This window comes from Triturus cristatus, chromosome 5_2 (genome assembly GCF_964204655.1).
Source record: "Triturus cristatus chromosome 5_2, aTriCri1.1, whole genome shotgun sequence".
Classification (NCBI taxonomy): Eukaryota; Metazoa; Chordata; class Amphibia; order Caudata; family Salamandridae; genus Triturus; species Triturus cristatus.
Genome location: NC_140588.1, coordinates 982,343,248 through 982,366,367, shown reverse-complemented (window position 1 = coordinate 982,366,367; position 23,120 = coordinate 982,343,248). Strand labels below are relative to the sequence as shown.

General features: G+C 46.0%; 1 protein-coding gene across 9 annotated transcripts in view; it reads left to right on the top strand.

Moving 5' to 3' along the window:
- Positions 1–23,120, top strand: part of ATP7A (ATPase copper transporting alpha) — a 481,542-nt gene that overhangs the window by 17,864 nt on the left and 440,558 nt on the right. For 4 of the 9 annotated variants that reach the window (XM_085608229.1, XM_085608231.1, XM_085608224.1 and 1 more), the window contains exon 2: positions 15,225–15,293. The exons of the other annotated variants lie outside the window; for them this stretch is intronic. The gene's annotated coding sequence lies outside the window, so the exon portion shown is untranslated. The remainder of the gene's footprint in view (positions 1–15,224; positions 15,294–23,120) is intronic. 9 annotated transcript variants of the gene reach the window in all.

The window sequence follows — 23,120 nt, the reverse complement described above, 5'->3', positions numbered from 1 at the left end:
ACATCTTTATCACTTGATAGATGTCTTTGTCCTTATCTTGTTCTGCAAGCCACTCTCCCTTCGAAATTCCCTGGAGATTATCATCCAGGCTGGCTATACAGTACTCCTCCACTTCTGTTGTGTTGTCTTGGTTCTCTTCACCAACAGGAAATCTGCTCAAGTAGTCGGCAACGATGTTTTTCACTTCTGGTACATATTCAATGTTGTAATTAAAGTCAAAAAGGCGTATAGATAAACGTGCTAGTCTAGGCGATGCCGAATACAATACTTTGGTTGTGAACACCTTAGTGAGCGGTTTATGGTCCGTGCACAGTGTGACTTTGTTTCCCCACACATAATTCCGATAGTGCGCCAAGGCCCACACACATGCCAAAGCCTCACGTTCGATAACGGAGAATTTTTACTCTGAAGGTGTCAATGACCGTGATGAGAATGCAATGGTATATTGTTTACCTTTGTCGTCTTTTTGTGTCAGTACGGCTCCAAGTCCCTTCGAACTTGCATCAGTAGTGATGTTGTTACTGAGCGAAGGGTCGAAACCTTGTAAAGGTATTGCATTACAAAGATCATTTTTAACTGAGTTGAATGCTTCCTGACACGTGGCATTCCAATTGAATTCACTTTTTATCTTCAGTTGTTGTCGTAATTCATATGTTTTCTCAGAGAAGTTCCTTATGAACTTTGCATAAAATTCTACAAGGCCTAGAAAAGACCTTAACTCCTCCTTGTTTTTGGGTATTGGAGAGTTCTTAATTGCATCCATTAAGTCTTTTTTCGGGTAGATACCATTCCCATTTATCTCGTGCCCCAGATAATTCACAGACTCGCACGCAAACTTGCATTTACTGTACTCTGCCGTGAGTCCTTTATTTTCCAAGATTCCTAGTACTTGTTCAACTTTGTCATTGTGCTCCTCCTTCGATTTACCCATGACTAGGATGTCATCTTGAAACATCAGTATACCTGTAACTCCCTTAAAAATGTTGTTCATGAGTCTCTGGAACATCGCTGCTGCGGATGCTAACCCAAATGGTACTCTTGTGAATTGGTAACACCCAACGGGTGTAATGAAAGCCGTAAGTCTTTTGCTTTCGCGATGCAGTGGAACCTGGTGGTAGGCCGATTTTAGATCGATAGTTGAAAACCATTTGATTCCTTTAGTGTTAGCTAACATTTCATTTATTTTTGGTAATGGAAATTGTTCAACTATTATATTCCTATTCAGGTCACGTAGGTCCACACATAGTCTCAATTTTCCGTTTGGACGTTTGGCTACGACTAATGGCGCCACCCATTCGCTGGCTCCCACTTGTTCAATTATGCCTTCCTTCAGGAGTTTCTCAATTTGCATCTTCACTTCGTCCTTTATTGCAAATGATAGGTTGCGAGACTTGTGTACTACTGGTGTTGCATTAGGTTTCACTATAATTTTATGTTGGTTCCCCTTGAGTGCTCCAATTTTGTTATTAAAAACATTTGGGTACTTGTTTAAGATGGTTTTGCTGTAGTCATTTGTGTCTTTGACCACTAGGACGGGGTCAGATTTGCTCGGGTCAAGGATGATGCTCAAATTTCCTTGGTACATCCATCCCAGTACTGATGGACCAACAGCAGATACATAGAGTTTTCCTTCTGACTCCCTTCCCTTATACGCAAAGTTAAGTTTCCTGTATCCACATACGTTAATTGGTTCTCCAGTGAATGACTTTATCAGTATGTCTGCCTTTTCAAGGTGGCTACCAATTCGTGGCGTGAATTTTTCTTCCCATACCTTCTTGTTCACAATCGTATAGGGTGAGCCTGAATCGGCAACAATGCTGATATCGACGCCTCCGATGGCCATATTGCATATGGGTTTCTTCTTTTTAGTCACGCCACCAGTGCTGACCTCATTTATTTGCTCTTCTTCGATGCTGAGGACACACATGTTGAGGTCATCTTCTTCTGATGCATCATGCTCGTAAGCTTCTGCTTCATTGATGTTTTTCACAGTGCGTGCTTTGCGTCTACGACATGCCTTTTGGAAATGCCCAGTGACGCCACAGTATGTACACTTTACTCCTCTTGCAGGACACTTCCTGTCATCTGCCCAATGTGAATTGTCTCCACATCTATAGCAACGTCTTGTTCCGTTATCCATTGGTCTATTGTTCTTGTTTTTTGCAGTTTTGTTCCATGTGTAATTTGAATTTTGCTTTACTTGTGTCACCTTGCTGACAGTACCATTCTCTTTTTTCTCGTTGCGCTCAGCTATGACGGCCTTTGCGCAACGACCGGTCAACTCTGATTTTCTAGCAACTTCAATTATGTTTTGGAGTGGATACTCCCCTTTAGCCCAGAGACTGTCCTGGATGTCTGCATTGACCCCTGCATCACAATTTGATCTCTTATGAGCTCGTCGTGCCAATTTCCAAAGCGACAGTTTAGTGCCAATTCTTTAAGCGCGGACACATAGTCGTCGACGGACTCTTCTTTTCCCTGTTTTCTGTGGAAGAATTTGTACCCATCTACACCAACGCACACATTAGGTTTATAGTACGCATTTAAGTCATCTATTGCGTTAGCGTAAACATCATCTTCTCCCTCCCCTCTTGTTTTCTTGTTAATGCTGTTGTACACTTTTATCCCTCCAGCTCCAAGACAATGTAATAGGAGTTTGTACTTTTTTTTAGGAGTAGATTCATCGTCATCATCAAACTGTGAGATGTAGTTGTTAAAATACTCCCTCCATTCTTCCCATTTTAGTATTGGTTTACCCTTACCTGGTAGGAATGATTGTGGAGGAGAGAGATTCCATAAGTAGCCTGATGCCATGCTTGACCAAATGTATCTGCCCTTTAATTTCCACTGTATGTAGTATTTTATTTTGCTGTAATTTTCCTTTATATTTGTGCATTAATCATCAGGTTTGTTTGTTTCCCTTTTTTTTTTTTATCTTTAAAATGACCGGCGCTGTGTTTGTGGTCCCTCGTGTGCTGCCAGTAACTCGTCTTTCTGATCGTTTTGTACTGCTGTTTTTTTTTCATATGCGCGCGTGTGCGCGTTGCTCAGGCGACTGGAATACGTTTTTTTTCATATACGCGCTCTGTGCGCGTTGCTCAGGCGACTGGAATGCACTCCTTTGTTTACCAACGTACAAATTCAAAATGGCCGCACGTAGTGAAGCGTCGTACGTCACCTCGCAGGCTGGGCTGCCTCTTCGGATTGCAGTGGGATTCCCTTACGCTTCTGAGCGTAGTAAGTCACACCCAATTTGCGTAGTTCGTGACTCAACTCCAGCTGACAGTTGGAAACACTGTTAAACTGTCACTCTGCTTTGATTAATTACTATCGCGGTGTTTCTCCTCACAGACGCTGAATTCCACTTGACACTTGCTCCTTACGCCTTACTTGTTTTTCTTAGTCAATTTGAATTGTTCTTTTTTTATTCACACCACAGCAAATTTCCCAGTCGTCTTTTCCATGCAAATTCCTTAAATTTTCTTCAAGTATTATATTGACACGAACCTTGTTTTTTTTTCCGTCTTCTTATCCTTCAGCTGCTAAATTCTTACAGAATTCTCCACAACATTTGTACGCTATTTTCCTTCTTTATTCCTGTAAGTTTCCTTTTCTTCACGTCGTTTCCTTCTTTCATCAAATTTAGTACTCCGACTGTGGGTTCCGGTGTTGGCGCTCGTCGCCACTTTGTAAAGAACAAAGTGGAAGCAGAATGTATAGAAGTAGAGTTCTTTATTAATTTCGCCAACACAGCTCCGAACATGGAGCGCAAGTCGCTGCAGCTCTCCGGCTCGCCAGCTGTCAACTGTCATCAGTAACTGACAGCTGGTGAGGTCAGCAGCAGTACGGTGTCCTCGCAGGGACATGAACATGCGATAATTACTACGGTGTCCACGGAGGGACACATGACAGAACATAACATATTCCTATTCTCAGATGTGTCGTCCTTACGTAAATGTTGTCTTCTTTGTGGAACAATATTATTCCGAATAATATTGTTCCCCAAAAGAAGGCCACACTAACATAAAGAGGACGCACCTAAGAATACACCACTTCGTATAGAGCTCTCCAGTGAAGAGTGAAAATGTTTCTTTACCCAGCCCTGCGTCATGGACAGTCACCGAAAATGAGCATCCAGAATGTTCCTTTGTTTTTTATAACATCTGCTCGGGATTTCAGATCGATTGTAACACCATTCACTGCATGGCTACTTAAAGAAATTAAATCTTGTGTTCTTTTTCCTGGCTAGCGCTATTTTTAGGTCTCGCCTGGCGTTAACAGGGCGCATGCGCTGCCCTCGCCATGCGAGGACCTTTTGCGATCGATTCAGCCAAAGCTGAACATGCACGCGTACGGATGGACAAACATGGCTGCTCTCGCCATTGACACAAAGCAAAACATGCACGCGTACATAGGGACAGTGGACAGTCCGACGCCATCTTGTTTTGCTTGTGCCAATAGCTTTCGCGCGTGCATGGCGGCGTGCTTTTAATTAGTGTGGCCTTAGCGTGTTATTGTGCATCTGTAGACAAGAAATATCACCACCGCGAAGCACACTGTTTACCCTGAACTGTCGGTCTCTCCTGGAGACGGCGTCCCCTCGCCTTCACACACGCCCCTCTCTCTCCAGCAGTCTCAATCACCACAGGGGCCTAGAGTTGGATTGGCTCAGTGTGCCTGCTCCCTGACCCAGCCTACCCTGCAACCCATCTCCTGCACCGTCAGTTCAATCTGCCGTATCTCTGCTCTCTAGCCTATGGCATGCCTTCTGTGCAGTCTCTTTCTACCGATCCCCTCTGTACAACTACCATGCCTTCGGTGCAGTCCCTTTCTACTGATCCTCTCTACTCTACCATGCCTTCGGTGCTGTCTCTTTCTACTGATCCTTTCTGTGTACTCTACCATGCCTTCGGTGCCGTCTCTTTCTATCCCTCTACCCCTCAGCATACCTTCTGTGCAGTCTCTTTCTACTAATCTCACTTTACAATCTGCCTCCCTTGCAGTTTCCGTCCCCCCTGAATACGCCATCTCCCTGGCCCCACCCACGCCCCTGAAGTCTCGGCCCGCCCAAGCCGAGCTCCTGCAGTGATGCTTTGAGGCGTGCCCCCACCACGCCTCTCTGCTCTGCGGCTGTCCCTATCCAGGTCCTGTACTGTTGTCTGCCCCACCCCCGCATGTCTCTCTATCCCACAGTATTACCCACTCCCCCACGCGCTGTCCTGCAGTCTCTTACCCCTCCATTTCGCCTGCCGTCTCTACCCTGTAGTAGTCTGTCTCCCTCACTAGTTTTCTAAACTGCCATCAGTCTGCTCAAGCCTGTATCGGTAGTGCGGCAGGTGCAGTGGCACCGGGAGTCTGAGTGGCACCGCGCGCCCAGTGCTGGGCTGCCGCTGCCAGTGCGCTCTGTACCGTGCGCTCTCCGAGGACCTTGGTGCTCCCTGCACCTCTCTTCCCCCTGCCTGTCAGTCGCTCTGCCGCCATCTCTACCACCCTTTGCAGACCGCATGGAGAGGCGCCTCGCTCCCAGCTCCGAGGAGCGCCTCTCCCATGCACCTGTTACCAGCACTTTCAGGGCAGACCAGGAGTAGCGCCCCCTTGTGGTACTCCAGGCACTTCTGAGAGGTTCGGTGTGCTACTCCTACAGCCCGCCTATAGGCTGCGGATTCCACTACACCCATGACCTCACAGCTTTAAAAAAGATGCCGAGGGGGAGGAGCGTGGCAGGGATAAGAGGAAAGAGGGACGTTTGTGACGGGGCGAGAGAGACAGGCTGGATGGGTCGGGGCGGAGAGCAGGAGGCTGGTGAGGCAGAAATGCATGTGAGGAAGGCCATGGAGTGGGAGTAAGAGAGGCGGGAGGGTAAAGATGGAGGAGATGTGCGATGAGGAAGAGGCATCAGAGAAAGGAATAAGAGTGAGGGGATAGGGTACGAGGCTGATAGTGTGAAATGAGACCGAGGGAAACAGAGAGCGAGATAGAAGGATGAGAGGTGAAGAATGAAGGTGGAAAGGGGAAGGGAAGCAGATGGAGAGAGGTAGACAAAAGATAGGGTGAGAGAAGAAACAAGCATTGAACATGCAATAGGTCTCTCCTTTTATTAAGTTTAAAGCCATTTGCTTTGCTATACAATACCATTAGCAAAGCAAATGGCTTTAACTTAATAAAAGGCGAGACCTATTGCATTTTCAATGCTTGTTACTTTTTAAGCGTGTGCGAGTTTATTTTTTGCCACTTGTGTGTGAAAAGCGATATCCGAGTGTGCCACACTATACGCAGTTTCACGAGAAGACCTTGTTTGTTGTGTGTTAACTTTAGTTGCCTTATTTTCTTCAATGCAGTTCACCCAGGGTGATCGTTTGATCTTGTCTCCAGAGGCATACATGTGATGTTTGCCACCTCCTGTGCTGGGCGTGTGATAGTAGTGATAAAAAGGGGGTGGGATCCAAGGAGACCAGGTTCACGACTCGCACAGTCCGTTACAGTCAGCCTTTGGTCTAGTTAATCAGGAGTACACATACATTACTTTGACAAAGATTGCCACCAAATAAATTGATAAGCAGTAAAATGTTAGAGCAAGCTGTTCTTTCTTATTTTACTGTCACAAACGAATAGCATTGTAAATTAGCTTGGGTGTCTCATCATATACCTCTTTCAATATATCCTCTACCTTCACTCTCTGACTCATCCCAAATCTCGTTTTCTTGCCATGTTTCCCAAAATAACCCTTTCTAGACCCTTCCCCCCCCCCTTTATCCTATTTAGTCCAACTAACAGTCTTGCATGTCCACTGCTCCAATGAACAACTTGTATTTCCCTATACTAATCCACAATCAATCCGCTTTGGGTTCTGGAGTAGCGTGCTACTTGCCGAAAAGTGCTTCAACACCATGTCAGAGGTAGTAAGCGCTATAAATTACAATTAGTGGCTAAGTCACTTACAGCAGACCTCAAATTATATCCAGCACGTTTCATGGTATGAATCTCGTATGGCTGCTCAGGAATTTACTGTACATGCTGCATTAGTTGGTGTGTAATCCCCATGCTGGCTTCTGCTTCTCCTGAGGCACATTGCAGCCCACCGATGAATACCCTCCTCTAGCCTATCTACTCATTCTACGAACCATCTGTATTAATTGACACTAGTGATCACACCTAAGGCCTAAATCTACCACAAAGAAACTGGAGTAAATGTATGGAGTAATCTTCTTAAAAGCAAAAGACTGAGCTCAGTTGAAAGCAGCAATAAAGAACCACCGGATAAACCACTAACCTTGGGTTTACAAAGAAGCGTGCTACCCACCGTAAAGCACTTCAGCTCCAAGTCCGGGGTAGTTAGCACTAGGCTGTGTAAATGCAATCACAACTATATGGTGTGTGTCATGTGGGTGATGCTGCCTGTGTCTCGGGATGCAGTTTCAGGATGATTCGCTGAGGCTGAACTAGAACATTGTTCCGGGATAAGAATAGCTACCGGACCCAGACTCCTGCTGGTTCCCAGTGTCTTCCACCACTAGCCGCCATACTACTTGTCATCAGTCACTGTTTCCAGTCCTGAACTTTAATGCTGCAAAATAATGTCTGTGTTGTAGTTATGGTTTAGATAAATTATGCTAATCAGAATAACACACCAAATGTTATGGGTTAGGAGCCAGAACTGGAAGCAGTGTCTGTGATGACATAGGGAAGGTGACCATGAGTAGAGGCAGGGGGATTGTAGAGCAAAAGAGATAGGGGAACAGGGACACAGGGCACTTGGAAACACATCGGAGAAACCAGAACTCTGCACACAGAAGACCCTGCCTTGGATACACAAAGCTTTTGTGGAAGGTCAGAAGACAAACACTCTCTCCTCCAGTACTTCAGATACCTGTTTATGGAAGACACACATCTAGAGAGCATTCAGACACCATTCAAGCCTCCCTCACCTCATCACAGAGCTCTTCGCATGTGACAAGCAGAAGGACTTACTTCACCATTGACCACCTATGGATGATAGTCTGCATTCTGAGTTGTCCCCTCTCCCCTTTTAGTGACTGTGAAATTTCACAACTTGCAGTTTGCTGTCTGCCTCGGACACCAGATAAATGCATACCAAATCCTATGATTTTGCGAATACTTACGGTGTATATAAACCAATGACATATGCATAGTTATGTGAATTTCTAACTAATAACCAGGTGCCTCGACCGACCATAGATCAGCAACGTATTCAGTAGAGGCGATGCAAGATACTTTCATGTATCTCCAAGCATTTCTTTGTGGCGTTTTCTATATTTTATAGTTTGTTACACTTTGAGTCTCTTATCTGAAGTTGTAATAAAAATAGTTTTTTTTTTTTTTAGAACTGCCGGTCAATTAAAAAAAGTATAATATAAAAAAGAATGTATTATCTTTTGTATTTTTGGTGTGACTGTATTGAGCTGCCTTTTGCTAGATCCCATTGGGCACATGTGGGAAGCATGAGTCCTTAATTTATAATTATGTACACTAATCCTTTCAGTTCGTTACAGTTTCCCTAAGCAGAAAGAGTTGTGTAGAGATGACTGTTGAATAAACGCCCATTACCTCGTTCTGCATGTCTGCTGAGATTTCATGCATGTCTCCCCAGTGGGAGAAAGTGATTGAAGACGAAACTGCGTTTGATTGTTCCTATTACTGTCTCATTCTACTGTTTTGTGTTTCCCTGTGTGAATCCTCCTTTTTATGTCTCCCGGACCTGTCTGTCTTGCAGATGCTCAACTAGTGCCTTGTGGCTACCCCTTTTCTCCAGACCCTTGTCATGCTACCATGGGTTGCTATCTAGTGCCTAGTGACCACTCCTAACCAATTGTGCCTGTTGGCTGTTCCTTGCCTATATACCCTGTATAGGAAGGTAGGATTCTTCTGCATGTTATCCCCACTTTGTGCCTGGTGCTAAGCAGTATTTTGACTAGTCTGACCGGGATCCTGCTAATCAGGACCCCGTCTATCTGCTTTCTACATAAACTGTTGTGTTCAGTACTTGGGTACATCCCAGATTGGCTACTGGGGTACCCTTATATGTCTTTAGTATATGGTACTAAGGTACCCAGGGCATAGGTACCCCAGTGGTCTCCCATTGGCTGAAGCATGTATTTTGCCACCCATGAGAGACCATGTAAAATGGATCTACAGGCCTGCCATTGCAGCCTGTGTAAGCTGGTGCTAGCACAACTTACTAAATATATAGGTTTCCTATATCTAGGGTCACTTTACTTAGAACCTATATGTCACCCCTCTAGCAGGCCTTTGCAATCCTGAAGGCAGGGTGCTTGGTTCTACGTGAGAGGGTGCCCCTACATGAGCAGGACATCCCAGTAGCCCACAGAGTCCATTCTCCCGGGTTGTCAGTGAAGCAGCCATATTATTATACAGCGGGGCACAGCGTAATTACGCGACGACCATCTCGAAAACGACTGCAACGAATCCTATTATGTTTGGTATCAAACATGTTGGAATTATACCCCCACAGCATAAACGGTGTGGGAGGTATTATTCCAAGCACTGGAAGAGCCCTCTGTTAGGCTCGCAGTGTTTCAGATACCAGCCTTCTTGACCCGGACAGCACTAAATGGTTGCTGCCTACCAGAGACACATTTCTGCCCTCCTGCTGCTGAGCCAACCTCGGGCAGGGGAAGGCAGAACAATAGGCATCCTGCCACAGGTAGGTGTGACCACCTCACAGACAGGATTTAGTGTATTGGTACCGTGTGGGTGTGCTTGCCAGCGCCAGAAAGTTTGCAGTCCTAGGAGCCGTTGGCTCCCGCTCTGGTGTGAAACTGGACAAAGGACATGAGAGTAACCTCCCCTCTGTGCAGACCCTCCCCTGGGAGGGTTCTCTGAATTTTCCCAACCCTTTCCCTAGGGTACTTAAGGGCTTACCTGGGTGTAGGTCCCTAGATTCGTCGTGGGATAAGATTCAGATCAGACACCAATGCACTTCTACCGTCTGGGCACTCTGGACTTTGTTTGGGCCTGACTTTGTCTGTGCCTGTGCATCATACAGGAACCTTCCAAGGCCTGTGAAGCCTCAAAGCCATCTAAGTAATCTTCCTTGGAGTGAAGGAGTCACTCCCTGCATTTGCAGGAACCGCAACTAAGTCGACCGGTCTGCAGATCATGAGCTCCTCCAGACTCCGTGGGCTCTGCAACACAGTTGGTGATTTTCCACAGCTCCCGAGCCTTCCCTGCCCTCTCACCAAGTTTGAGGCCAGTTTCCCTCGTGGGGCTTGCAGTAACCGAACCCCTGTGCACCGCGTCCAACTTGCAGTTATCAAGGCTTATTGGCTTCTTTGCAAAAAGATCCTTGGGCTCCAAGTAGCCCCAACCTCGAGCACCTCCAGTGACCAGAATCTTCAGCCACACCGCATCATGTGCATCGTGGCCTGCATCTTTTTGGTGAGCTGCTTGAGGTCCTCTTGCTACTTCAGTGCCTCCGGCCTGTGGGTCCACTTGAGGGTCACACTTGTTGCTTTTGGGCTCCTCTGATTGCTCGGGCCTTCCCTGACTCCCCTGCCTTTGGTGAGTCCCCTGGACCTTGCTGGTCCCGCCGTTGCACCTTCTTTGTTTCCTGCGTCGCTTGCCTATGCCAAGGCTTGTTGGTGCTCCCGTCGGGCCCGACCCCTCAGCACTCGACATCCTTCGTGGGACAGCTCATCACAGCTCCTGGTCCTCCTCAGCGTTGCCTGGTCCTTACAGCTGCAAGAGTCAAGGCTCTCGTTATCCATCCTGCAACACCCAACATCGGAGATTATTCGTCTTCCAAGTCTCATGGTAACCCCTGAGTGACATAGACTCTGTCCCCTCTGCTTGCAGGTACTTCTCATCAAGAATCCATCCTTGGATTCCACCGGACACTTTCTCCTACTTCGTCAGCAGGACTTTCCTGAAGTCCTCCATTGGGTTCGATGGTGGATTCCGACACCACTTCACATGTATGCACCCGGCTTCCCAGGTGTAGGTAACGTGGGTACTAGGGTATCCACGGGTGGGGTGGCTCTCCAACCTTCTGCCCTCCATGGGGTTTCCTCAGGGTCCACTGGGAAGGGTCCTCTATCTTTGAAAATCCAAATGTGACTTGCACATAGAGTTGTACGGAGCACGCAGTCGTGTTTCTACACTGCACACGCTCTCCATGGGGTCCCTATCTACTCACCTTCAGTTGTTCCTTGGGGTCCCAGCACTTCTGCGTCCTCTCGACATAGTATTGACTCGACTCTTGGTTCTTATACTACTTTCTTAGTATATGGTTTGGTCCCCCCTGTGTATTTCGTGCTTTTTACTGTGTTTCTTTGATAATGTATTGTGTGCATTGTGTTTATCTCCTTGTAGGAGATATTGGAACTCACCAGAGAGTATTATATAATAAATACATGCTTTTATAAATACTTGGTGTGGTTCTTTTTCATTTAATCTATACTATAAGATTGCATTCTGGTAAAACAAGCTGCTTTACACTCCTAGACTAAGCCTGAATGCTGCTCACCAAAGCTACCACTTAGAGAGCTTTCTAAGGTTGTCTAAGGCCTCTTAAATCACCATAAGGGTTGTCCTGACTGGTGCAAGGTCCAGACAACCTTAGGGGACATCATATACCAGGCCAGCTTCTCACACCCTAGTTGTCCTGCATATAGCTATCTGATGCCTAGCCGCTGCTCCTTTCCATCATGCGCTGGCTGTACTGCCGGGTGACTGTTTCTTGCCTCAAATCCCTGGTCTTACGTCTCATGGCCAGATAGTTCCTGGTGACCACTTCTGGCCTTTGCCCCACATTTACTAAGTGCTTTCCCTTGCACCAGCCACTGATTTAGAGGACTTGTGTGGTGGTGTTGGGTAGTTGATGAGGAAGTGTTGTATGAAAGTTCTGTGAACTGGTTCATAGGAACATAGATGTAAATGGTAATGGAGAGCCGCTGTTCTTGGGATTTGATTTAGGGATATTTACACAACTATTATTGCACTTTAAATTGTAGTTAAAGCTATACCTCTGTGACATGGTGATGACAAGAAACCCTCTTTTTGAAGTGCTTGTATCAGTGGCAATTTTTAGATGGCAGGATATTCCTATTTGCCAGGAGGTGTAAGATCATACATTTTGAGGAGCTGTGGGGAAGGCGTTCTTACTATATTAAGGAGAGAAGATGTGATTATGGAATTTATAAACCCTGTGATGTTTCTATCTGTGTCATAAACCGCTCATTTTGCCCATGTGCTTATGTTCTCAGGGAGGCAATTGATGAGCTGGCTGGTTAGCAGGACACCGCACTTGGATTGGTACTTTGAATAAACCACTTTGCTTCATCGCTGTGGCTCAGATGTTGGTACTAAATGTCAAGTGGTCAATCAATCTCTGACAATTTGTCCATTATCAAATGGCTTTGTATGAGTTATCTGTAGTGCTATATAGTAGGTTAGCTTATTACCTTGCATGGACTATATCCCCTGCATAAAGAGGTGCTGCATAGTTGCATAGGTCCCTGCAACAAGCATCATCTACTGTAAAAGGGAGGGCTGTGTGATTGAATATGCCATGGTATGAAAAACCTTCTTCTGATTTCAAGATGTAGTTAATGGTTGGATGTGCAGTACACTTGACCACCTCTCTTGGCCAAAGAGATGGTTTGTGGATGTGCAAGTCATTTACTGAGGACTTGTTCTGAGAAAAGGGGGTGTTGTATGATCAGATGTGTCTGAGCAGATCTACTAGATAAAGAGTGGCTTCAGAGTTGGACCTGTTCCTAATTATGTCCATTTTGGATCATTCTGTGCTGAGCTCCTTTACTGGTTGAATATTAGCTTTTTGGCTGAATTTATCCTGGGCAGGTCTACCCTTGGATAACAAGGTGCTGCTTGGTTGACTCTTTTCATGCACTGAAGATTTGTCTTTGTCATAAAGGTATAGTCTGGTTAGGTCTGTGACTACATTGAGTATTCCTTTTAGATCAGGAAATGCTGCATAATGCACACTTGCTGATACTTTCTTAATGGTATCTTTATGTTCAGTAAATGTAACCGTTAACCTATAAACAGAAATCAAATTTTATTGCTCTTTCACCTCTTGGTTTTGGTGTGATAGAGGTTTATGTTGAAAGACAGAGCTATGGCTCTCCCATTCCACTTAGCAAGTATTCCATAGTGACTTCCTTTTTAGGTCTTGGCTAGAGAGCGCGTGTGCTGTCTCTTCAAGACATGCTTTATATACTTTGCCTTTGCCATTGCCTTTTTATTTGTTCATTCCATTGTCCTTTAGAAAGGCTTACTTGCTAGTTGTGAATCCTTCTTGGTTGTCCCTCCTTTTTAGGTCTCGCCCGAGCCATCGCGCATTCGCTGCTCTGCGAGACATTTAGTAAGGGCTTTAAAGTTTGGAACACACGCTTGTGCGTGTGCTTTTGTTTTCTTCACCCGCTATTGGCCTTTGCATGCTTCTTTCTAAGAAAGACAGCACGCAATTGGCCAAAGGCGGGTGCATATCCCGCCTTCTCTCTGCCCTGGCCTAGGGTCCGCGAGTGCGGCTTTCCTCCCTCGTCATGGCTCATTAAGCACAGCGTGCACTTTTCAGCTCCAAACGCGGTCGCTTTCACTTTCGCGTACCGCGCTTGTTTTATGTGTTTAATTACTAGAGCACCGTAATGCCTTTCTGCACAGAACACCCCTCCCACCGCTCAAACATCAACCAGAGCGATGCCATGGCTTGTTTATTTTCTTTGTGAGCCACTCTCGCTGCAGGCACAATGTATTTTTTTTTTTATTAATGGAGCATTGCGCTTAAATGCGCTTTAAATTTTAAGTGCAGTACTGGGCTGTACAGAGCCCTCATTGCTGTGCGTGCGCTACATGAACGGATATATTAGGCTCTTGCTCTACAACGTCTGCTAGCTGGTTGTTTTTCAAATTCATACAGCGCAAACAGAACTCGAGAGTAGTAGAGACCTTTTACAAGACACCCAGTTACATTACACAAGAGCACATTCACACAGGAACACATTGCCTTTTAGAAGGCACGGGAGATTAACTAATTTGCCCAGAATCACACATTGGGAAGCCAATGCCGTGACTCGAACACCACCATCTTCCGCACACGATCATCATGCATGATTAATCAATTAATTGCACAAAATCATCATGCGTGATTAATCCATTAATCTCCCCATGGTCCCCTTGTTTACTAAAAACAGGGTGCTAAGGAACATTCAAATGCGCTATAAGAGGGGACCACCTCGTTAAATCTGTTTTGTGTTCTATCTACTCGACGTTTTTTGTATCTAATATTCAGCCTCTTTCTGCTTTCCCATGTGCCCCCTTCAAGATCCTCCTCTCCATCCGCTTTCTGCCAGCACCCTCCTACCCAATAGTCGTCCACCGCCACGTCCACCACCACGACCACATCCACCACTACCACCACTTCCACCACGTCCTCCACCACCCCCATCACGTCCACCCCCATCACGTCCACCCCACCACGTCCACCCCCACCACGTCCACCCCCACCACGTCCACCACCACCACCACGTCGTCCACCACCACCACGTCGTCCACCACCACCACGTCGTCCACCACCACCACCACGTCCACCACCACCACCACGTCCATCACCACCACGTCCACCACCACCACGTCCACCACCACCACGTCCACCACCACCACGTCCACCACCACCACGTCCACCACCACCATGTCCACCTGTCACAGGGGCTCCTGTAAAAGCACTCACAGCATCTCTACCTCACAGTGGCATACCTGCACGAGCCACTCACTCAAAACAAGCATTAGCATAGCCAATAGGTCTCGCCTTTGGGACTTTTATAAGTGTTTAGCCATGCAACACTTGATTTTGTTGCACCAAGGATATTGTGCTGGATAACTAAACACTTATAAGGTCCCAAAGGCGAGACCTATTGGCTGTGCCAATGCTTGTTGTGTTTTGTAACTCCCACCTAGCACCGCCCAAGTACTGAATATTTACGCTTTTTGTTGTTTATCTGTTTGGTTTGTGGGACAGTTTTATTCTTCCTTTCCTGCCAGTGTTTGCTGTTGGCTGGTTGTTGTTTTTTTTGGTGTGTTCCTTGTCCTTTATTGTAATAAAGTCAGCATGTGCTTGAGATTCTCCGGCCTTCTCCTCCGAATGGCCGGTGCCTGCCTCTTTAACAATCCTTGTGCCCCTACCTCTGCTTCCCTTTTAACTCTGCCCCCTTTAATTTCCTCTTCAGCTGTAGGCGGAAAAGATCAGCTGATGTGCTCCGATTGGAGCTGCTGCGACAGGGGTGCTCTGTTGCTAGGTAAGTGCAGGCTTGCTCTCTTGTTGATTCAGCTCGTTTTTTGCTGGTGATATAATCTGCCTACAACATATACAGCCCTGCCCCACTCCCTCCATTGCTTGTCCCTTGTTTAATTTGTTTTTCCTTCATGACATTTCTGCATGCCATATCTCCCAGGCCTGGTTCTACCCTGTGTCACATTGAGGTCACTTCCACAGGTCAGTTCACACACCTTCTGCTCTATTGTATCTACATCATCCCTGTGAGCCCTCCTGCGGCCCATACCTCATGTACCCTCATCTGCACAGTCTTCCTAAACCGTGCAGCTGTACCATGTGCACCCTCCACAGAAGGTAGTGCTTGGTAACGCACCCTTAGAGCTTTGTAACACTTGCAGTCTCCGCACTCTACTGTACACCCTCAGAGTCACATACTTCCCCAGCTTTGTTCTCTTTCATCACCGCATAACATCCTTGGATGTCTAGCTCCGCTAAGCGTTATATCGATTTCCTATATGCAGTGCTTTAAGTGGGAAAAAAAAACTGGGGGTGCTCTAAAAGGGGCGTGGTTAATGTCTTGAAGGGGCGTGGCCTATCCGAGTAGGGGCGTGGTCTAAATCAAAATAACTAGCACTGTGTGCTTAAGAAAATCATGAAGTCGCATCCAGCAAAGGATAATAAAATAGGCAAAAAGGTATATTTATTAAGTATAACCCATAAAAATACCAAACACTTTAAAAAACATGTAAAGAATATTTATAGGTTTTCCTGATCTGGAGATCCCAAAATACGTCTTCCCTGGGTCTCCAAAAGTCTTTAAGATGGCACTGGTACATCTGTATGTACTCTACTCCAGTCTACTTACTCCTTCGTGATTTGCATACACTGGACTTGTTCACTGCCTCACACATGGGATACCAGTACACACTGCCTGCACAGTTCTCTCACACACATACTCCCTGCTAAGGCCCGATGTATAGTATTTTGATTTATGTAACACTTACTACCCCTGATGAGGGGTTGCATCGCTTGTTCGGCGAGTAGCATGCTACTATGAAATCCATAAAGGATTAGTGGCAAATTAGTATAGTGATATATGAAAGTAATTTGAGCGGTGGATGTGTTAGTCATTTGGATTGAGAAGGGTAGTGGAGGGATAGAATAGGGAAAAGGTATGCATTTATATAGCACTTGCTACCCCCGAGGTGTTGAATTGCTTTTTCGGCGAGTAGCACGCTACCCCAGAACCCATACAATACTAAACCCACAGAACAAACCCACAAAGCAAGAATAGACTACTGCAACACTGCATGGAATAAATAATATCCAGAGGCACTACCATCATACTGCGTCGCTGCATGGAATAAAGAGTACCCGTAGGCACTGCTCTCTTCCTACCTCGCTATTGGCATTGTAAATGACAATGCTTTTTATATATTTGTTTCAAAAACCAACACATTAATAAAAGGCATTGTAATCTACAATGCCAATGGCTCAAACTCTAGTAAATGCGAGACCTAATGCATTGCAAATGCTTGTTTTGAACTTTCGTTCTGACAATATAAAGGTTTTTAAAAAAAAGAAAATGTACTTTTGATGTAAACTAACGGCACCAAACATGTCACAGTACCTTGCAAATGCAAATGTTTCTCTACATCATCATATGAAACATATTTTAGCCAATGTAAAACAGAAAATGCCAGATTAGGAAAATGTAGAAAAGGTCAAGAAGAAAAAAAACATAGACGGCTAAAATGTCCTGACTCATGCCCGTGCTCAGACCCGGCCCACTTAAAGCCCTGGTTGTACGGCGTCACTCTCTCTAAGGCGCGTGCCTTCAGCCACGCACTCCCAGGCCCCCGTACATCCTCAGGTGCATGTGCACACCCGGTGACGCCTTTCGCGTTCTTTGTCCCCACTCTCGGCCCCAGCCTTACTATTGGCAGATATTTTGAGCCAGATCTGTTGTGCACTCCAGAAAGTGACACTATGGCTTGTAAGCACCTTCTCAGACACACTGGCTTGTGTGCAGACAGTAACCTCAAGGCGCTGGATTCAGTCGGGCAGCTTTCCGAATGGGACTCCAAGTTCGGAGTCTCTCAAAACGAGCCTGGTGGCCCTACTTGCCTCAGTAGGGGCTGTAGTTACCCACATTTGACGTCTCACCTTTTTGAGGTACCCCAAAACCATACATGGTGTAGCATACTGTTCATGTAGACAAGCACTTCAGCGCCCCACATAGGGATAGTAAGCCTACATAAATGTTGCAATACAATAAACCAAGGAATCTTCGGTACAACCCCTGCTGAGGCTGTAGGCCCAATATGGCACATGGAGTATGTTCAAGTTACTATTAGGAGCCAGCCATTGGTATGGGCAGTAGACCAGAATTCAACACGTTTTTTGGGGATGCACTGGGTGGGTTCCTTACAGAAATTAGGTTCTCTTTTTCCAGGACCCCTCAGTGCAACTCTTTCTCTTGCATGATGAAAATGTACTTCTCGAGGCGTACTGCAGAGGGGTATTGCGAGGATGGGTGGGGGCAATTCAGTCTAATGCCTCCTGATAATTAACTAGCAGTGAGTTACAGTGGCCCGCATCCCATCTGCAGAGAGCCACCACCATTTTGTGTTACGCCATTGTTACCTTGTGTGTCTTCCCCCCCCCCCCCCCCCCCCGAGTGCTCTGTGTTCTCTAACTGAACTCTGTCCCCACCTCTTCCTCTCGCGGTCCCGCCCGAACCTCTCTTCCCTTACAGATCGCTGGTTGTACCCCTATTGTCCACCTACGAGCCCCGCGTGTAACCTCTGCCCCTCAGTTGTCTGCATGCTCGATTTCCCTCACCACTCCCTGCGTTCGTTTCTCCCCTCGCAGATATCTTCTTCTACCCCAGCACCCCACCAACAAGCCCGCTCTGTGCACGTCCCTTTGTATTCTCCTCGCCCCTGAGCCGTGTTGTCTCCGGCTATGCAACTGATGCAGACGTGAGGAGTTGGCCACGAAGAGGGGCCGAGGAGAGAATGGGCAAATAGGCCCCGATTTGCGGTTGCTTGAATATTTTTGTACCTCTACGTAAGAGACCAGTGGCGTAGTGCCCCCCCCCCTCCCAAGCCCTCATAAGATGTATATTTATTTTAGTTCTTTAGATGGCGCGGTCCTCGCCGCAAGTGCAACTGAATACTCTCCACCCACCCCTAGCCCTGTCTGTCCCACCCATGAGGCCGAAGTACCAAGTCGAGCTGCGGTTTAGGTTTGAGGTGCACAGACACCGCTCTCTATATGTGAATAGCGGGGTGTTCCTGCTACTGTCCAGCATGATTGAGGTTCATTGGCAGAGCTGGAGAAGGGGGCGGCTAAACTATACATTTCCTGGAACCAGTAATAACAGTGTGCAGTACAAGGGCACAGTTTTAAAATAAAAGTGGAAGGATACTTGCCTTGCCCCAGGGGCTGGTAACCCACGCTACACAGCTGGACTAAGCCACACAACTTCTCATGGTCCTGGATTTGTCCCGCGGCCGCGCTGGCACCACCACGACGTTGCTCTCCCGCACGAAAAACAGAAGAGAAGGGAAATCCCGAGAGAAAATGGCTCTCTTAAAGGATTTCCCTTCCTCCAACAAAGCTCACCTGGCATGACGTCATGCCGTCGTGCCGTGGACGTCAGGCCGTGACCACTGAGCAAGTTAGTTCAGCAAAGTGGAGGATGGCGAAGGGAGACGGGGTCAGGTTACCAGTCTGAGCACCGGCAGTTTTTTTTGGGGCCCTCAAAACGGGTCCGAAAAAAATAAAAATAAAGAACGGACTACCTTTAGTAGCCACGAAAATAGAGCCCGATAAAGACCCGTTTCGAGGGCCCCCCAAAAAAACTACCGGTGCTCAGACCCGGACAGACCCGGCCCACTTGAAGCCCTGCCTATATGTATTCTACTGGAGCGGGCACAGTGTTATGAGGTGAACAAAAAAACTCACTTCCTCATGACTACGAGCGTCGGCAATCTGAGTTTATTAGACATGTGAGAGGAAGACTGATAATCAAAGAAAACATTAATTGTGTGTTAAATGTAACCCTGCAGATGTACCGCAACTACACCGTGCAACAACATCGATAGTCACAGATACACTGCTGACACCTACTGTAGTGTGCATGCCACACACACTCCGCCACGCCCAGCTTCCTAAATGAAATGCAGCTACTGGTGAATAAGCAAAACATTGAAGGTGTCTCCGAATCCAGCTCCATGTTTTGCTCACAGTAAGGCTACCCGGGGCCATCATCTCTGAAACTGCTCCTAAGCACAGAACAAACACCGCAAAATGATGGGCGGAGTGCTGAAACATTTCAAACCCTCACCCCCAGTCACAAAGATCTGGGTCTAATCCATTGTTGTTTTGCTCACCACGCCACCTCAGTTTGGACCCAGACATATGCAAATCAATCTTGACCCTGCTCCCCATGGGAACAGTCCAGCCCGAACTGCCAGGCCAGGTCCTCCATAGACCGGAATCAAGCATCCTGGGACCGGTTTCGGGGTATCGCCCCTCATGTTTTATGTTTGTGTTTTGTAAAGTGCATGGCTGCCCAAGGGCTAGCCCGTGCTGGAGAGTGCTGAACTTGTTAACTGTGCATGATAACGGGCTCATCAGCCAGGCTAGCTTGAATCCATTGTAAGCACAGAACTGCATTAAAGGTTTGCATGGCTGACTCGGACCCCCCGCTCTGACCTTCATCAGGTACACCTTCTGTTTTGTGTACCATTCCCATTGTATTCGTCACACTTTGTAGCACATAGTGTAGATGGGTGTAAGTGGCTATAAGCGTCCCCACACCGCCCAGTCATTCTCTCTTCAGGTGTCCCTCCTCACTGTTAAAGACTCCATTTCATGCCTCCCCAACACTGACCAATACCTTGTTTTACATACAGACTTGGTCTGATGTCCCCCCCCAACACTTTGAATACTAATATAGCCTTAGAACTCGCCATAGAGGGCTTTACCAGCCATTAAAAGCCCACTCCAGTGTTCAGCTCAGGCCTTTAACAAAGGAGCAGGACTTTAATGTCCGGTAGACCTCACTATGAGGGCTCTAAGTTTATTAGAACAATCTGCCACTCGAGAGCAGAATGTTCTAACAAGTAAAAAAAAGGCCTTGCGGAGCCCAAAGGGATTGAATCGTCTCGGGCTCCATGAGGCCTTTTGTTCACAGCAATAGCTGTGATCAAACATTGGAATGATAGAGCCCCTGTGTTCTGCCATCTATTAGAAGCCCAGGGCAATCTTTTGTTTTCAGTGGAGCTCCCAACATTCCAATGTTCTAATAACTTGTTCTGCATATAGCACTTCATACCGCACTTCTGATGTCAAAGTCTGCTGTTAGCTAAGATCTTCTGGTGTTAATAACATTTTAATAATGTACTTAACATATAGGCACTTTGACCAACTCTTCTTTTCCATTGGTCTCTTGTTGTGTCATTCGGATAGCGAAGGTTTTAATTGTTAGTTAAAATCCAATTAAAAAGGACCCATATCTACTCCTGCCTGTGTGTGCTTTGAGCAGTTTCGGCATATTGTGGGCGACCTCTCTCAGGCATTCAAAACCTCACAGATCTCTAGTCCCCCCGCTTTTGGGTATCCTCGCTCCCCACTACTCTTCTGTTCCTAGCCCACCACATACAGCTTTACACGTATACCAAGTGAGTTTAAATCCAGAAGTTTTAGCACGTTTGAATAAGCTCTAATAGTAAGTGGGGAAAGTTCAAGGTCTGAGTGTGCTAGTCATGGTGCCACTTTTGTTAGCGTGTATATAGCAAAGAACAGTGATTCCATGTACAAGGATAATATATAGTTTTTAGTGTGTGCTTAAAAATGCATATACAACCTTTCATGAGTTATTTTCTTTACAGTGAACGTAAAATTAGTATGTTAAATAATGTTTGTGCGAATATGCCAGTACTTGTTTGTATTACTTGTTTGTACTCATTAAACACGGAGCCCGTCAGTCTTCTGTCTGCTTCTCCCTTCTAGTCCTGTCTCTCCATGTTCACTGACCAAAAACTTTTCAAGAATTTCTCCCTGTACTGCTGTGTAATTTTGAAATGGAACCAATGACCCACATGACACTAACGTGACTGATGGAATTTACTCCTTGTCATGCACTTTACAAAATCCCCCTTCTTTTTCTTTTAACACAGACATTAGATTCGACCTCTCCAGGCTAAAGCTCTTTTTATCTGAACCTAAAACCTAAGATGGAAAATATATTTAGATTTTTCTTTTGTGTAGATAGTAGAAACATTGGGTTTGTTGGAAATAGTTTCAATTTAGCACCTCGAGGGAAAACGTTTTATTTTGTGCCTTGCATTGTTCCCTGGGTTGTAGGAAATCCTTCACGGCACGTCCATTCTGCTGTTTTAAATATATTGTTGGATAGCAACAGAAGACGTTCCTTGTGTGTTTTTAAAGTTCATCCAAAAGATTTGAATCATTAGCTTCTGTGTTTCACAACATAATTTATCTTTCAAGCCTTGGAATAGAACAAGCAAGGACATTTTGTACGTTAATATCACTTGTGTGGGGCCTTATTTTTGTTCATAGCCTCTTATTAGGTGTTAATGGAATTGAACCAGATTACATTTTTACAAAGTCATATTTGACATGGACTTTCACCGCCACAAACTACCTCAGCTTTGTTCAATTAACTTGGTGAAGTAAATGTGTGAGGATTGTGGTATATTTTATGGTGTGGTTGTGAGACCTCACCATGTAAGACACTAACGAAACCGCCTTGGGTCCATTCAGGCTCATTTGTAAAACCTCTTGCGCAATCCTTGGTAGCTGTGGCTTTGAACAGTGAGGCTTAAACAAAGTAAGTAGTGTAAAACATTTAGATGCACAAAATAACAGAACAAGAGAGTCACACAACACGAAAAAAAAATCTGACACCAATTTATAAATATAAATTAGATTGTTTATGAATTTTTAGACCTTAAGGTGAGCAAAACCCACCTGAGGGTTCCGGAGATATACATTTTTAAGTAAAACGTAAATCTCTGCTTTTTAGTCCAAAGCACAATAAGCATTGCTAACTGTAAAGTTTGAAATCTTAAAAGTTTTGAAGAGTTGTGTTTGACTAATCCAACCCGGACTGGTCAACTAATGTCCTGATGCTGAAGATACAGGATGCTGAAAAATGCTCTGGGTGCTGTGCTGTCGATACGGGTCTTTCTGGGGTTATTCCTTGGCCACAGGAGTAGGGGTCCCTCGAAGTCCTGTTTGAGCCAGTTGAAGTCCAGTGACAGCTGGGCTACCTATCTCCGGTCACATCTGGTTCAGTGGTTTCCTTAGCGCATGCTAGTGTCCTTTTTGGGTGATCTCTGATGACTCTCTTCTGGGTCCGGCAGACATGGGTGCAACTTTTGAGCGCCAATGGTCTTCCTGGCTGCTTGTCTGTGGTTCTTGAGAAGTGGCTACTGACTAGGAGTGCTGTATTTCTGCCCAGAAAGTGCCTGGGTTGGTGTGGAGTGGGGTGGGGATGATACGGTCCCTAGTCAATGGGCTACCACTTTCCCTTCCACCTTATGACTACTTCCGGCTTTGTGTGACATCTCGAAATCCCAGAATGCATTATTTTACCCACTCTAAAGATGTCTGAACCCTTCCTTTGCTGTGAGGATCTTGGTGGCCGACCCTAGAGGTTGTTATGCATGGGGCTAAACAACCATGGAAAAAATGGTTTGACACTGGTTTCCCCCACCTCTGTTCCAGCTGCCAGCTCATCTACTTGAACAAAAAAGGTAGCCTTCCACAAGTGTGGTTGCCAGTTGCCCACTAAAGGCGCATTTTCCTTTGA